The sequence below is a fragment of the Anticarsia gemmatalis genome, chromosome 24 (assembly GCF_050436995.1).
Source record: "Anticarsia gemmatalis isolate Benzon Research Colony breed Stoneville strain chromosome 24, ilAntGemm2 primary, whole genome shotgun sequence".
Taxonomy (NCBI): domain Eukaryota; kingdom Metazoa; phylum Arthropoda; class Insecta; order Lepidoptera; family Erebidae; genus Anticarsia; species Anticarsia gemmatalis.
In genome coordinates this window covers 2716691-2735485 of record NC_134768.1, presented here as the reverse complement: position 1 = coordinate 2735485, position 18795 = coordinate 2716691, and the positions used below count along the sequence as shown (strand labels likewise).

Below are 18795 nucleotides of genomic sequence, written 5' to 3'. Positions count from 1 at the left end.
TTTCTTTAACCAGTGCAATTTAAACCTTATACCAAAGGCTTATGATATCAAATAGGCTGTTTTATTAAATTAATAGGAAGCAAATCCATTTTTCCGTGCTGGTTTAATTGTCTTTCTCTGTGGTTTTAACAATTACATCTAGATGATTGCTTCTACGTTTTGTAATGTATGCAAATGATCTAGAGGTCTCAGGTTTGAGTCTCGGGTTATGCAAAATGCTAAAGAGATTTTCTGATTTATATTAGAATATTTCGCAATATTAACCCGAAGTTTAGCAACCTGCAAGACATATAGAAATAGATTCGTTTATGAAACTTAATTTTTATAAGTCCTTTATGGACAGTGGGACACTGCTGGGAAAGGGCCTCCCCTCTTTCCTTCCAAACCTACCTGTCTTGATATTTCATATACCTCTCCCTACATCGTTGGTTATAGTTTTTAACTCCCGGACTAAGAATTGCTCTTGTGTTGCGGGAACTTTTACAAACACACACACAACGGAAACAAAGCACAACCAGACCCGAAACAACCGTTTTTGAACGGAACACACACATATTATAATGTTTCAACTGGTCAACAGCCCTTAAACTACTTTGTCCAACAAATCCTAATATACTCAGATTATACGTTAGATCCAGACATTCTCTCAAACCTAGCAACAGACTGACTAGGCCAATATCTTTATGTAATACATAAGAATGAATTTATTTACATCGTAAGTCCTACTCTTAGGCAAAATGAATGTTCAGAACTAAGTTTTGCTTTACGATTTCTGTTCCTATCGTAATATCTCGGTGCTATAACGCTTTCCTAGATAAAATAAGAATATGGAAGTGAATAATATGTATGTTTCTATAGGCTTTAGACACTGATTTTCTCTAAAAATATGGTAAAAAATACTACATTAAAAAGATTATTTTTACTGCCATGGTTGTACAAAATATCCAAGTCCTATGGAAGACAGGACAAGGTTAAATGCATGTTCGCGTCAATTAGTCCTTTAAATTATTCATTAAATGAATGCAAAGAAAACATTTGAAAACTTAGATAACTATTTCAAGTTAACAACCTATTAACTTAGACCTAATCTTACTTTTTACATAAAATACATATTGAATACTAATCACAGGGTTTCAGGTTCGATTCTCGCGCCATACCCATCACTCAATTATTGCCTGTGAGTTGTAATTAGTCCGGCTTCTTCACGTCTCATATTATTTAGTTTCTATGAGTTCTCATAAATAAGATATAAATCACATAGTTATTGTAAAACATCAAAATCAGGTCGTAGCATACTTTATTATGTAAAACCCTCCACGAGCCACAAAACAGGCAAAACTAATGAACTTGTGATGTAAGCAGGTGGAAATATAATCATTTATCTAGGCCGAGCTAAGGAAATAATGTGGCATAAGTTAAATTGTTTGTCTAAGAGTAAGGTCACGGGTTCCGGAGAAATAGGGGAATAGAATAACAGAAAAGAGGTTAGTTACGTGTACGAAATGAAGAAACAGAACATATTAGAAGTATCATTTATTTATTTTTTTATATTGAGGTCATAAAAATATTGTTACGTCACATTATTTTATAGTATATTATTATGTAGGTTCTGTAAGTATTCGTAAATGTGTAAACTACTAAATCAATATGAACAAAACCTGAAATGGCGTTAGTCTTTACACCTGGGAAAGACTTTCTCTACTTCTTTCGAGGGCTTCGTGGTCAGAACCAGATATTAAAAAATGTGAATTTGTTTGTTAGATTGAGCTTCATTGACGATTAACTAATTAACTTAACTAATTTTGGCACGATGGTAGATGATAGATACAAGTCTAATTTCTAACCAGATATTACGTAAAAATAAAATTCTCTTCAACAATAGCCCAACGAAATGATTGAGATGCCTACAAAAGCAAAACTACAGTTCATATGGTGTAATTTGCACGAAACCCGAGATATTTTGCTTCGCAACTAATTTCTCACATACACAACCCTTTAGGGTCCCATAAAATACCATAACAAACCCCTAGCTGACTATTTATTACTATTTTATGGCACATTTAATGGAAACTAAGCAAATTATTCCTATACACGGCTGTGAATAAAATAAATCTGAGCAAAATGAGGTTCCGTTTCAATGTAAAGAGTTTTATACACGGGGCAAACAATTAGCTGCTCACTTTTTGCCCCAAAATATATTTCAGCAATGCTTAATTTTGTTTGCTATACTAATGTTTTATTGGATGGTTTAATTTTATGAAACAGTTTGGTAAAGAGACAAAAAGTATAATAATTTTGAATGTATTTTAAACTTCTATTATATTTTCAAGCAAAATCATACTCTCCTAATATGAGAAAAAAGAAATAATGAATTCAAAGACCTTACTTTTGTATTCCAAAAATTGTACCATCATTGATTTCTCCTGCCCAAATCGAAAATCACCTCCAGTCATGCTGTAAGCATAACTACACTAGTCATCGAACTTTACAGTGAGCCACAAACTGTCAGCTTAGTTTAGCTCTATCCTAAAGCAAATAAAACATAATTGCGCTGCCTATGGGTTCCACAAAGAGGTTTTCGTAGGGTAAAAATTGCCTGAGGCTACAAACCGAAGACCCTTGTACAATACCAATTAAATTACTTAATTAAATTATTTCATTAATCCGATGTTATATATTACGGCATAATATAGGCCATGGATTGTTTTAATTGGGAAAATTGAGAATGTTTTCTTTATTATTTTTTGTTTTATGATAAAATGTGCAAATGAAATTATTTTTTCGGTTGTCTTGTTCGTTTAAAGCTTATAGCTGACAGAAAAAAACTAAGGTTAATATTTTGTTGTGTCCTTAAATTAATATTATTTTAGTTTAAAATTGATACTATAAAAACAAACATTTTGAATATTTAGAAAAAATGTTTGTTTAATTTTATTATTGTCTTTTTTGTTATAGTTCCCATTTTTTAATTAATTTCAAATTCATCCACATGTATATCAGTCTTAAACCAAATTACAATTTATACACATAGCATGTGATGACACTGTGATCAAAAATGTGCTCAACTGGAAAACGAATAAAAATTAATTCATATTCCAATTTAATTCACAAGTATTATACCTAAAGCCTAAATCCTGTCATATATCCAAAGTCCATTTTTATTCCTCAGCAACGTTACATCTCTCCAGAAAGGCTTACACGAGTCTACACCCTAAACAAACACAGTCTATGAAATATTTCTGTAACCACCTACCAAAAACACACCTTATCTCTTGACATATAAAGTCCAAATTCCATTGGCAGTTGAACTGGACAATGATTAATCCGTATTCCCGAAACGGCTTAGATAATCCCTTAGGGATGGTCCGAACTTTGCTACCCGTGTCGATACGGCTTTTATTAAACGATAGATTAGTATGATAAGGATTGCCATGACATTTATATTTTTCAATCGGCTTCCCGGCTTACGAGTGACAGAATGGCAGATACATTGCTGAAATGTTTCCCTTTTTCGTTGAGATAATGGCTTCCTTTTTGTCAAGAAATAAATGTATTGGTTGTGGTTATTTTTTTATTGGTGATTTGTTTAGATAGTGGGCGATTGAGGAAGGATATAATATCGAATGATAACATTAACCATCTTAATAATAAACTACTTGTGAACTCGAATTAGAGACAGTGTTCTGCTATTTGCAATAAATTTTTAACCTACGCATGAATTAGAAATAAGTGCTTACACGACATTTATGTAATACTTAATATTATATTTTGTGACTAATGAAAGGCTTTACTTTCTACACAAGTCTTTCAAACCTAATGAGTGACCTTTGGAAGGAAATGCATAATCTGATTTAAAAATCCAAATATTAGGTACTGGGATTATCGTTAAAAAACAAAAAATATCCAAAAGACTATACTAAATACGTTCAAGTTATGGAGTTATTCGACAACAAGCTGTTAAATGCATTTTTAACCAAACATACCATCAAAAATTATAAGACCAAGGAACACACGTGTCCAATATATTTGCATTATTACATTACACTGCAATGTATCAAAACAAACAGTCTTATTGTGCCAGAACGACTTGACCCCAAGTGAAATGAATATAAAAGCAAGCACTTAACATTGAACGACACACATAATCACCACATTTGGCACGCGAATTGGCACTTGTAGCTATATTCATTTGATGGCGTAGATGATGAATGTATGAATATCAATCAATTTATTTATGAAGCCAAAATATCCAGTAGATTAGGGTAAATAAACAGCTTTCAACGCTAAAATGCCCAACTGTAGTATGGAAAAAATTACTTGATCAAAGTAATTTTTTTTGGATCGATACTCCTTTAAAGCATGGCGAATCATGTAATATCCCTTTGAGCAATTTTTTATTATGATTGCCACTTACATATGTCAAAACTAACGAAGATTGTAGTACAAAATGGCTAAGTGTGTGCACAGTACATTGGTACGATAGCTACTGGATCATTATTATAATTTGAAGACGCACTCACTCCAGACATAAGGATAAAAACCTCTTTGCCTATATGAGGCCTTAATACAAGGCGCCCATAGTCAGTTGCGTTCACCGATCAGTAATCGATCTGGGTTAAAGCAAACCTTGGCGCGATCATTCGATAGATGGGTGACCGCATAGTAGTATTTGAACTGAGCGTCTCTGTGCTTCGGAGGGCACGTAAAAAGTCGGTCCCGGTTGTTGTCAATTAAAATAACAGTCGTTAAGCCACGTCAAATGTCTTTCAGGTGGCTTTAACAACTTTGACACTAGGTTGATCTCTAACGATACGATAAGAAGAAGATCTTACTTAATAATTGAATACTGATCAATCGCATAATTCATTACATCGGATATTGACGAAAGATTCTAACCTGAAAAAACACATACTTTTTATCCCTGAAATCCTTTCACGCCAACAAAATCGTAGGCAGAAACTATTAGCATAGATATTAGAAATGTACAAATAATCCGCTCGTAATAAAATACAGTTGTCAACGATAAAAGTGACGTGACAGCAGGTGAACGTGTCCCGTCACGTCATCGCAGTTGACTGCGCTATCAATCACGCCGCTCATCCGACACGGTAATCCTTTGTAGTAATAACCGGAGCATTTAGGAGAACTGTTCATAAATGTCTATGAAGTTGTGGTTTTTTTGATAAAGAGAAGGATTTATACACTGAATCGAGAATACAGTTTTTTTATTAATTCGTAGTTTAATAACTATGTTTGTTGAAAACACTGCATTCGAGTATATATAGAAAAGGATTTATGATATTTTGTATGTTGAAAAAATCACAAGTGGTACTCAGTAGTGAGGAAATTTATGATAAGTATCAGGTTGTGAAGATCTGAGCTGCTGAAGAGCTGCATCCGGAGAGACGGAAGCCGACTCCAACATAGTTTGAAAGAAAGGCTAGGCTAATGAAAAGGCCGAAAAAATAAAAAAAACCTAAGGGACACATGTTTGACAAACAGAAAAATATACCCGAAAAATAAAATATATTAACCCATAAAATAAATAAAATGGATTATCTTTGGCCTTCCTTCTTGAACGATAGAGCTGTCAATGACCACTTGTAGGGGTTGAAATATAGTCGAGATTGGACAAAGCGTCAGTTTAAACCTTTTTGTTGCAGGTAAGGGTGAAACGATCTGTTAAATCTAGGTATTCGTGTTGGGAATTTTGAAGTCCTTTTTTCATGACTGGAATTGTATTTATTCTTTAAGAAGGACATTGCCCTTAAAAAAAAAACATGGTATATAATGTAACTTGTTATATCCATTCGAGAAGCTCTCCGATCATTTCATAAAATAAAAGTATTTTAACATATTGTTGTCCTTTTTTCTACTATTATAGTAGCGTACGAGTTTTTTATATTTTTGGTTACTGTTTATTTTTTGCAGGCTAAGCAAGATAGAAACTAAGCCAAATCGTATTTGCTAATTTAACCATTGCACCAAAGAGGTTATTTTAGTCAGACTTAACTCATCTCTAAAACAAATATAACCTTCACTTAAAAACAACATTAAGACATTAAAAAAAACTGGCTTGAAACAGCTATAAATACCCTAATATATTGATCACGAAACATGCTTCTTCTTTAAGAAAATCAAACCTACGACCCATGAGGAACATCACTAGATTTACACACTATCTACTACTTTTACAATTAACCTTCAATAAAAGGAAGTAATTTAAATACCCACTCAAGTTAGGCAGAGTATACGCGACTTACTCCCACTGAAGTAAGTTAGTAACTTGAAGCGAATAGGTCATACCAATGTTTATCTTAACATTGCCGTCTACTGTGTACACGTGACTTTATGGTTAAGCTATGTTAATTGATGTTGGTAAAACATTTTTAGGTTAAGTATTAAATTAATTACAAAATACTTTTTTTTTCGCGCTGTTAACGTAACGCCCGAACAGCATTACTAAACTTCAACCAAGAGCATCAAAATTGATTGCTTGTAACAGCCAATAAGCAATAATATGAATGCGACATTCACTCAGAGGTGTCAGATTCGAATCCCGGGTTAGACATAAAGTAATTCTAGAGATTCCCTGTCATCAAACCCTCAGTTATTGCTCGGACCTATGCTTGCAGCAGTGAGGCAATAATATAAAGATAAAATCATTTCTAACGCACAATTATTCTCAAAAACGCAGTAAACGTTTGGCCGAAACCCTATAATTTCATGACCAATAATAATCATTCTTCTCAAAGCAATAGGAAGTAATCGAATACTTTCTTTATGGCCGAATTGACACATAAAACAAGATGTATATGGGCCCATAAAGTACCGGGTACGGTTCCCGATTCTTTATCTGTTGAGACCACTGAATACGCTATTTACGAATGATTGTATGAATCTTGTAAAGTGGATCTATTGGAAAGATAAACATTTGTTTGATTTAAAGTGTTATTAGAACGTTAAACGTATCGTATGTACGATTGATAGGGGATCAATGACCTCTTTATTTTGTTTTTGATTACTCGTTAGTGACGACTACTAGAACACTACTAGGCATAAGTCTCTTCTACGAATGTCAAATGGTTTAGATGTAAGTTTTAAAGTTGTTCATTTCTTTACGTGGTTTGCAGCCTTTGCAGCTATGGATGGAAGGTATAAATTAGACGATTGGTCATTAAGAACCTGGAATTCAATAAATTTTCTAAGACTTTTATAAAAAAATAACTGTGAAATTGATGGACAGAGTCTGATAACCACGCTAGTAAACATCTAAGAGTCACAAAAATACAGAAAACTATTTTTATAGTGGTTTGCTTTACTTACACATTAATATTGTGCAATAATTATTTGAAGTAGTAAATTATTTTTGTGATTAGAGGCCAAAAAGATTGTGAAAAAATAACTACAGCTTCTTTCAGGCTAAAATAGACTTCATTCTGCCTACATTTCGAGATCTATAAATACGTAACAAACATTAGGAATAGCAAAAACTGTGGCAAAAAATGGTTCCATCCAGAAATATCTCAATGATTACATCACAGACTTGATTATAATATTATTACATAGACAGCTGTCAGTGCGTTGAAGAAACATGTTGACGCGCGCGACTGACTGGAATCACAAGTGGGACTAACGTACTTCGAGAAGGAATATGTTGACATAGGTATTGTGAAATATGTGTGAAATGGTGAATTGAATAATAGTATAATATTATGGTGTGTTTTCCCCATAAAATTTGTAGAACACCCCATTAGTTTGTAATTTTTTCTCTAAGTTAGTTAGATTATTATTTCATTAAAGGCACTAAAATAACGCACGACATCATAAGATGTACTGTATTAAAAAATAAAATAAAGATTTGTGAAAAGCGAAATTTTGTGACATCTTTGACTCCATTTGGAAATAATAACCTATAGTGAATATTATGATGACAAAATTGTAAACACAAACGCAAAAAAGTGCTTTTAAAATATGGTTTCTTCTCGTGTTACGGTGTTATTATGACATTGTTATTTATTTGGAAATATTGACATTTAAAAAAAGCAAGCCGTGAGTTTCTTGCCGTTTCTTCTCACGAGCAACAGCTTTTTCCAAACGGTGATAGATAAAAAAATATTTTGACGATTTCAAATACTTGTTAAAGTTTATGAAATAAAGAAAATTTGACTTTGACTTTGACTTACGGTAATAGATCTTATAATTTTTGTTTTCTTTATGAACATCTATTTAACCATCAAATTACCTTGCAGCCAAAGCTCACACTAAAAACACTGCACAAACAATTTTATACGATTATCATACAAAACATTCAGTAACTTTCCTCACACGTTACCTTACAATGAAAACGTCTTGTTTATCAACAACACATATTACTTGCGAACTGTATGTAATATCGTCCACAACTAATAATGATTGGAGTCACGTATTAATAACAAAGTTTACTTGCGACACTTTTGTTTAGTACCGGAATATTATATGTATAAGAAAGGAGAATATATTTTGTGATACAGAATCGTGTAGAGCGAAGATAGTAGCAATAATAAGTAGTAGTATTTCTAACGTCGTATAAAATGTTTCTGTTTGCTCTCATAAGAGCAAAACGTGATAATGATATGGTAGGAGTATATAAGAAACGGACTTCTTAAGAGGTACAAAGCTAAGGTTGTTTTATATTGAGACCATGACTGTTTCAAGCGGTTCTAAGAAATCATAAACCTAGCACTGAGGGAGCGTTTGGAAGGTATGTAATATATAACTACTACAAAAAACTTGTTCTGTCGGAACAGTTAGTAGGGCTGCGATAAATTAGTCGGTTGTCAATGGTTGACAGTGATAGAAAAATCGTCTCATTGGACAAAGTGAAGAAATAATTTATTATTTTTAAAAACATACCCGAACCAAAAACAATAGGATACGCCTTATAAAACGTCGTTCTGACTCTGTCCACACAAGATATGACAGTAAAAAAATCAATCACAATAAAATTCAGCCAATAAAACAAGCAACACCGCGGCCATCAACTAGTCCTGCATAATTCTTCAATATCCCTTCATACATGTACAATGTTATGCGTACCCGGAAGTCATCTGGCCACCGGGCCATTTTGCGTACCGGAAACAGATGGGCCTAGACAAATATCACTCGGTTTAACCCGTGACCGTCCTTGTAATAAATCAATATGACAGTTTATGGAAAATCTTTGGGATTCTGTTTGTTTATAAGTTTTGTTCTTAACTACTTTTTGGTACGTGTAACTCTCGGTTGGAAAGTATTGAAGGATTTTCATCTTTTTATTTGTTTAATAAATATTTTATTTGGGTCGATGAAAACTTAATAAATTCATGAAGAAGAAAAAGACGTCAAATCTTGGTCAATTTGAAAATCTGCAAAAGATCTTTAAAAGCAAGAATCAATACGCCTTTAATGCATAAATTATAGTAAGTTGATATAAAATGAGATATACCATATAAAGTACCCAAAAACGATTCCTAAGGGGAAACATAACTATATTGATATAAATATCAGAATCTTCTACTGAAAACGTTACAGCAATAAAATGTTCCATAAACCTTATTGAAACTGCATGAGACAGTACTTATCAGTACCTACTGTCTCATGCAGTATTAAAGACAGCCCTTATGAGTACTATCTTTAAAATTAAAGTCAAAATATTCTCCACACTAAACATACATACATTTCGCAAACCACGAACGCCTCCCTAACTCAATATAACAAGTACAAGACATTTCTCAAGTCCGTGAAAGCCTACAATATAACATAACTGATTAATCGTGTTTTGAGCGAACACCGTCTGCGCTCACGTACTGACTATCAATCAATATTTGAGAAATAAACACTCATAAATAACTGCTTTAGTGGTAACACATACAAATATAAGATATGGGAAAGTCTGTTTAGTTAGCCAATGAAAAAAGTGCTCTGGTAATGTAGAAAAACGTAGACAAATTTTGGCATAGAGTTTTTATGCAATAATCTCCATTTTGAATCTCTTATGGGAATCTTTATTGTCCTCAACTCCGTTACCTAATATATATTTTTATTTACTAAGTCTTCAAAATCCCATTGTATAATATCAAGTAAACAGTACTATAGTGTCAAAAACAATAAAAGGTATGTTACTAAAATAAAAAAGAACTAGAGATTACAAGACAAGAAAAAAATATAACTAAAAATACCAAAAGTCGATACAAAACTAACCAACACCTTACTTCTCATTACTATTCATCAGGAAAGTAAGTGAAGCCAAAACAAAATGAGAATACGATAGAAATCATTCAATCAAATTGATTATATTTACAAGCACATACTGTCGTTATCTGTGAAATCACCGTTCAACGTTTCACCTTGAACTTACTAAAGGTCAACCCATAACCCGACATAAAAAACAAATACTAAAAACCAATAAAACTGTCCTATTTGAACATCTATCAAAATAATAATTTATTGTAGTAAATGTCGTAGCACATCTACGCCGTAGACCTCTACACCGTAGCCACAGCTACGACATTTTCTATGGCGATCTAAGAAGCTTAAAAAATGACCCCATCTTAAGAATGAACGAGAAAAACAATATCCTAAGCGAATATTAAGCGTATATTTTTCCTATACAGGGTGATTCACATTTTTCATGGGTGTCATTGCGGGCCAGTGATATGTCAAAGGCCGCGTTCGGGTAGCGGCTCATAAAATAAGAACCTTATAAAAGAATATTTAAGGCTTATATTGCCAATATATTTTTATTTTTACGTTCACTTTTTGTGATAAGTTTTTTATTAAATTTTTACTTGAGGTCCCGAAGGTGTTGAAATGTTAGAAAAATATTTTAAATTCTGAAAGTTTTTGCAATAACTTGATTTATTATTGTAAATGCTGTAAAAAATGAAGATTTATGACCTCTTCAATAAAATCTATAATAAATAATGTTGGTTATATAGCTATTAAAAAAAAATTATATAATTATTAAACAAACAACGATCGTTAAGAATATTTAGGCTGCTTATCTATTAATTGCACCCATTTTGCGTCTGGACTCTAAAAGGCGCTTCAATTACTCTCTGTCAACTTCCTTGGCTACGAAACCTTGATATTAAATGCGAATTACCCCAAAACTACAGCTTTACGGAAATAACATAAGGATACAGAACTCTATAAGGTTTTATTTTATTGTCAAATAAATAACAGTTATCCTGAATTCTTTCAACCTTTTCCTATCCCATTTAAACACTATCTAAGAAAATAGATCAGATCTTAGACTGAACCTAGATCTAATAAAGTAATCTCGAAATCGGCTATAGATATATTTGTGTTCAGTTTTACAGCTTATAGATGACCTATCCGATGGATATGGTAACTGCAAATGTATTAAAATAATCTGTCAATATTTCACCTGGAAAACTAACTGATACTTATTCAGGAGCAGTAAAACTATTCGATTCTCTATTACTATAGACTACCGACCACCGGCCTGTTAAGGAGAAATTTTGTATGAAAATCTGATCAGTGCCTCTGAAAGGCGTCGTGGGAACTATTTTGGTAGTACATTCTAAGTGTCAAATTTTCGATACTCGACAGTACCGACTGTACAGAATCGCGCTGCTAGCCTTAAGTTTTAAATATATTTACATAAATACTTCAAAATAATAAAGACTCGTGTTGTTCGATACTTACTAGTAACGACATCTATTGGTAGTTTTAGGAAGCTTAAGTTTCAGTTTATAGCGAAGTATAGTTCTCTAGTATTACAATTGGGTAGGTAACTGGTAATTATAATTAACGAAAAATTATAAAACTTGTCAACTATGTAAACGGCTATGTAATTGTTTTCGAAAATAATGCTGAAATTGTAATCATTACCGACTGAAACATTTTATTACGCACTCTGATACCAATGAAAATACGAAAACATGACGTCACTACACCGTATTTCTATACTAAAATGTGTTTTTGACATTTCATAAAGAGTAGCTGATTTGACTGTGGGCAAATACCCATTTTTTGTTTTATTGCTCATAAAATATATAATGTCGTAAATTAGAATATACATACAATAAGGAAAAGCCTAAAATTAGCCTTTTCAGCGATTGCAGACTATGGCGTAACAAAGTTAGTATCAATAGATAAAACGTTATTAATTTCCTATTATCTATGATTATCTAGTATCATCTATTTATATTCATATGCACGGTTTTTCCCATTTATATTGGAATATGTCAATGTTTGGAACATATCAGTATATGGCAATAGGTCTAATTCTATTACATGGGATTAAATGGTAAATGGGAAAACATGGCTATATATTTTATATACTTCTGCCTATATCTTCTGGTAAAACAGGCGTGTGGTTATGTACGAGTATGTATGTCTTTAAAGTATCATCCAATGTTATCTTTATTTAGTGCAAATATTAGGTCGAGGAAAAAGTCTTTTCGCATTATAGTTTGTATGAACTTATAATAAAATCTGTTTGGCTTCAAGAATCACAAATGAGTACACGATTCATTAGGTTTCTTTCAGTGAGCTCGTGAGGTACCCAAATATCGAGCTTTTTGTGTAGAGAAAATATTTTATTACAAGTTCATACATACTATAGTGCGAAAAGACTTTTTCCCCGACATAACAATATATAATGTCATTTTAAATATTCACCTATGTTATTTTAATTAAGTGAAATTATTTTTACAAACTAATAAAAATTTGCGACATCAAATAGAATTTAACTCATTGTTTCCACTAAGTAACCATTAAGTAATTCAGTATTAAAACAATTAATTTAGAATTCTAACAAACGTCCCTTTGAAAATGTTAAACGCATTAAAGTTTAAGCTCAAACACAACAACGGTTAGACGAAGTTAAACAACAAAAAACAAGAAACAGATTATAAAGTAGCTAATTAATTTTAAGCTGTGTACACAACGGCGAGATGACTCAATTGACTCGCTCAAAATATGGCGCTCAAAAAGTGTCTGTTTTAAAGAATTGCATTTTTATTAGATTATGTCCAAGACTTGATGCGCCGAAAATTATAGCCTTTCTTTTAAGGGATGTAATCTGTCGTATTAGATTTTTTTTAATCTGTTCAATCGTTTTCACGTGAAAGAACAAATATCAAATAAAGCTAAACTTCACATTAACATTTATGCAATCTTTTGGTGATCATAATGGTAAAACAATTCCATTAGTACCTAATACAAAAACAAAAACATTTCCAAAACTATATCTAAGTCTCAATATTTCGATTGTTAAGTCAACGTCATACTATATCACTGCTTATCATTTCCATTGGTTGTTTTAATTTAGATAAAATCTATGTATGGCTCTTATTCATGAGTGCTAAAATATGTTAATTTTTTTATAGCAATCCAGGAAAGTGTTTTTGTAAAATAGTTATAAAGTGATAAATCTGGCATCATCGCACTATGTCACTCAAAATTATATAAATTACTAGAAACACGTAAGTTATCTACTGCATTTTATCAAAATCTAAATTAGCAATACCCACAACTCACTAGCGACTTAACAACCAATCACTAACTAATTACTGGCTCAAATTGAGCGCTCAAGTCTGCACCACGCTTTATTGAGCATCGCTTTCAAACACTACGTTAATTATTACAAAGTTTATTATGAGCGAGATAAAGGCCACTTGATAACGCTAAGTATACTTTAAGCTTTAGTTAGAGGCGTTTTAACGAAATTTTGAGGCGGTTTTAGAATTTATTATGTTACTGGGTTTATTGATAGCTTTAAATACATGTTAGGGTTTTTGTGCATAGGCATAATAATAGATGCAATCATACCTACATAAAATTACGCCTTTACCCATAGGGCTAGGCAGAGACTAAGGTACGCCATTTGGTATGATCCATACAAACTTCCCCTGCCTCATTCACATCCATACATCTTGTCAAACAGGACCGTCGATTGTTTTTAAGCATAATTATTTTGTGAGTAAATGTGGCAGTCAAAGTCAGGTTTTTATAAGATCTAGCATGGAAATTAAGAGTTCAGTATCAGAAAATTTAGGGACATTTAAAAATCACCGTATTAATAATGTATTAGCGCGTTTGGAGCTGTATATGTATGTATATGTAAGTATGCTTTGCAACTGCAATGTTTTACTAAACATAGGAGGGAAAATAACAAGGTCATTATTTTTGTCTGCCTTATTTCGCGTTAGATTCAATCTTAATAAAATATAAATTTTATAGTAAAAAATAAATATATCTGAATTACATTTGTCTTATTAAAACTATAATATTTCACGACATCTATAAAAACTTATCACTTAAGATCACTGAGTGATATTATACTACGTACATATAACTCAATGCTCAAATAGAACTATTATTGCAAAGAATCCATTCAAAACATAAAACTAAAACTTTGACGGTGATTGAAAAATACAAGTGCTTTTATAGCAACACTGTTCAAGGTTTCATATCCATTACTCCGCGAGTGCAGCGATAAACTATGAACTCCAAGTTCAGCAAGTAATGTATAGCGCTTTATACAATAGATACGTCTATGAAACTTTTAGAAACAATTTGTAAAGTGTCTATACTAGTCTTTGTGATAAAGTGCATCGTATATTTTTATTTCTAAAACTAAAATATCTGTAGCAATACAATTTTTTGTTATTATCTATTGTTTTCGAAATATTTTCAAAGTACGTATATATTTACGTATACCTTACACAGGATCTTTTCTATCATTTTCTAAGTAATTTTACGTCTTTGACGAATAACGTAATGACATAAATCCTAAACCAGACTAACTAGGGAAATTCTGCCAGCAAGATCGAAATTATTAACTGAATAAAGATATGCGATTACGGAAAATTTAAACCATAGAAACATAAAAATAAATATTACTTTATTTTCATTTTTTAATTGGGATAGGCAGATACCAAAAGTTGACCCGTAAGCCGGAAGACCAATTATTGCCAAGTTATATTATTATCTTAATTTCCTATGAAGAATCCACGTCGATTTAAGTCATTTAATTTAGAAAGCATCAATAAAAGTAATCCTGTTTCTCTCACCAATATCCAGACTTTATTCAACACATAAGATACCTCCAAGCATTAATATTCAGTGAGAATAATCTGTTAAAATAAGGCTTTAATCTAACGCTGACCATGTACACGTTGGCACTCTTCCAACCGTTTTAGAGTGCTCTCAGGCATGCAGGTTTCCTTTAGATGCTATCAGATAATACCACGCCGTGATTTTGTCTGCTTTTAAACGATTATATAGCTTTTGTACTTAGGGGTAAAAAATGTTTGCGATAAAATACATTAGTAGTAGGAATTCTTACGGTAATAGAGTTAAAATATGGAAGTAGCTATCTGAAATTGCGTTTGGAAAATAAATCGTATCAGGAAGCTTTTAAAACAAGTGTCCTGATGATGGGATGATTTGTATGCAATCTTGGCTAGAAACAACAAGTGATATGGGGGGGCATGGAAGTCAACGGGAAAAGTCGATTGATGCCCAGCAGTGGGACATTGAACTAGGCTATGTAAAAAAGTTTCAATTATCATGTACCTACTCGATACAGCACTTAAGCTATCGCAAATTCTTAAGATCTTTTTTTTTTCTTTTTTTCGTACAACTCGCGCACTAAGACTTGCTCTTGTGTCGCGGGGACTTTTACAAACATACTAGCAACGGAAACAAAGCACAACCAGACCCGAAACAATTATTTGTGGATCGCACAAATAATTTTCCCGTGTGGGAATCGAACCCACGATCTCCCGACGTAATGGTTGCGGCGTGGTGACCTAAACCACTGCGCCACGGAGGCAGTCTGTTCTTTCAAAATATCAATTTCTCACTATTACTATGTTTTTTAAAACGCATGTTTAAGTGTTACTACAAGAATTATTCTATACTTTTGACGCGCGAGAATGAATTACGCAATGTTAAACTACTTGCTTTCCGAGGTGATGTAAAAGATCCACCAGGTTAATGTTAAATGTCATATAATACCTACTGCTTACTAAAATGAAAGAAAATAAAATACTCATAAACAGTTTTTACACCAAAACCGTAAATTTCCGAGAACACGTACTTACGAATAGTACTTACTATTCAAGCTTGTAGAAGCAAATTGCAATCGTGCTAAGTGTTACTAAATGGCGTTTACGGCTAAGAATGAACTGTGAATGGGTTCGGTAGTACTTTTACAATAAAAGTGCTTAACTATAAGTGCTTTGGGTGCTTAGAGGGTGTTTATTCGGTTATATTGATCTCTTATACAAAGATTGATGGATTGTATGAAATGTGATATGGTAAGAAAGTACCTAAGCATGTGATTTGTATTGTGAGCGAAATTTTTTTTTATCATGTAATTTTTTACTGATTTGTAGTCGTGTTAGAATTGTTCAAGCCGTTTCCAGGTATTCAAACTTTAGTTATTACGGAGTCACAAACATATTTGTTTTTCCAATACGAAAAAACGAATGGTTGATGTGACGGATGGAACAACAGTCACAAAGAAAATAGTAAAATTAAAATTACCCATTATTGGTCAAGGATCTCCTTTAGATATGAGGGAAACGCTGATTCTGATTCTTGGGCCAAATGCAGATGGAACATTAAAGTAGTATTAAGATGTATAAGGCTTGAAGATACATACTCACTTATTCACAAACTATAGGCCTATTTTAGTAAAAAATCTACTACAATATGTTTTCTCTTTTTCATTTCACTAAGGAGCGTAAGAAACAAAACTCTTCATGAGCCTTTCATAACTTCATATATTTTATGGATATGGCGAATAATGTATAGACGCATTATACAATGACGTATAAGTGAAAGAAATCATTCATCTTGGAACCAAACTTCTTCAAATTCTTCTCTTCTTATTGAAGCAGATACGAGTTTTAATAATATTAGCGTTCTTCCTATCATTGTATGGTTAGTGGTCAAAAATGAGTCAAACTGATTCAAGCCACAGAAAGATCTTTGTCGTGACTTGGCGACTGTTAACTTAATTGATAACAACCAGGACTGACATATTTCCGCGTCCTCGCTGGCACACAGCTAAAATACTATTCCGCGACTATTCATATTTATTCAGATTTAAGGTTGCTTAATCCACAGTTCGCTAAACCGAACGGAGCTATGCTCTTTAAAATTTATAAATAAAGATGTTCAATGATTGACAAGATTTATGTACGTTAATAAAATAAAACTAAAACGCAATAAAACATTGTGGATAAACATCAAGTAAAAATAGCAGTTTAGTTTACAATCTCCCTACGTAAGTATGTTGTGTTCTTGGTCACGGTCTTTGCATTTGGAACATCTCCAGATCTAGAATATAGGAATCATTTCACTTTTAGTATGTTATGACGTCACGGTGTGGTGTGAAGAATATGTTTCGTTTAATGACTTTGAACTTTGAAAATATTATGTTTGTAGATGAAAATAGAGTTTAGTAATGTTAATGAAAATATGTGTATACATTTTTTGTTTTGTTGTTATTCACTTTTTTCAAATTATTTAATTTTGGTTTAATATTCAGGCTATTGTGTCAGGAACGTGCGAAAAACAATGGGTTTTCCGATGTCCGAACAAAAATTTTACTTTAATATAAAATTTAATTTGCCGTATTGCGCTCCAAAGCCTAAACTATTTTCAAGAATATTATATTAATAGTTTTCTCTTTATTTTGAATGATAAATTATATTATTATTCATTTAAATTATTTCAATTATTCATTCGAAGAAGAAATTTAATTGTGTTCATTTACTGAACTATAGGAACCCGTTAATGTATTTTTCGCATCTAGTTAATTTTAAAATCAAGGCGAATTTAGTAAAATAACCTTTATTCACACGATAATTTCTCAAAACAGAATAATAAATCACTTTACAAAAATCTCAGACTATCAATATAATTTCCTACTCCCAAGCCAACAATGAAATTTAAATTCAAAAACAATTTGAACCCTCATCAAATGTTCAACAACTCCAATTAAAATTATGAAACTAATTGGCCATTCTGAAATCTCTATCAATCAAAATTACTTACCCCAAAACAAACTAAACTTGATTTTAACACTTAACTTTTCACCAAAGTTTTTATTCACTGAAATTCACCACTGAAATGAAACACTTATTTTCAAAATTGTAATTTCTAAAACACTTTTTTTACACTGTATTTCAAAGTTTTAATTTTATTTTTATTTCAAAAACACTTAAGTTTTCGTGGCGTACGGCGGGGCGGTTTAGCGCGTGACGCCTGTTCAGTGGTAAAGCTGAATCGCTACTGAAATTTGGAGGCGTTTCAGCAAGTTTCATGTGGGTAAAGTTCGAAGAGTATTGTCGTTCACCTTTTAGTAGTTTCATTCTTATATTTTGTATATTGTAGTGCAGTAATAAATGAAAACTAGTGGCTATTTTTTTGTTGAGTATGTTGTTTGATATTTAAGTAAATATAAGTCTTGTGTAAAGCTCAATTGCTCATAGCTAGTAGCGCTCACTGATAGGTAAACGACTAGTGGGTTAGCCAACCTTAGCGAGGACATTCCATAGATGGATGTCCGCATAGTGGTATTTGAACTGATCGTATCTGTAAGAGCACGTGCAAAGTCTGTCCCAGTTGTTGTCTATTACGATAACAGTTGTTAAGCCACGGGTGGCTTGAAATACTGTGACACTAGGTTGAAAATCAACTATATGATGTATGTATGTGTATGTTTTGCAAATAATAAGGAAATTATTTCAACGCTTTCTATTACTTCATATTTATTACATTTAATAT

At 32.3% G+C, this 18795-nt stretch overlaps 1 protein-coding gene across 1 annotated transcript in view; it reads right to left on the bottom strand.

The window, feature by feature from the left end:
* Window positions 1–18188, bottom strand: part of LOC142983593 (putative G-protein coupled receptor No18) — a 78620-nt gene extending 60432 nt beyond the window's left edge. Inside the window, exon 1 of the mRNA XM_076130555.1 lies at window positions 18064–18188. The gene's annotated coding sequence lies outside the window, so the exon portion shown is untranslated. The remainder of the gene's footprint in view (window positions 1–18063) is intronic.
* Between the last annotated feature and the right edge of the window lie 607 nt (window positions 18189–18795).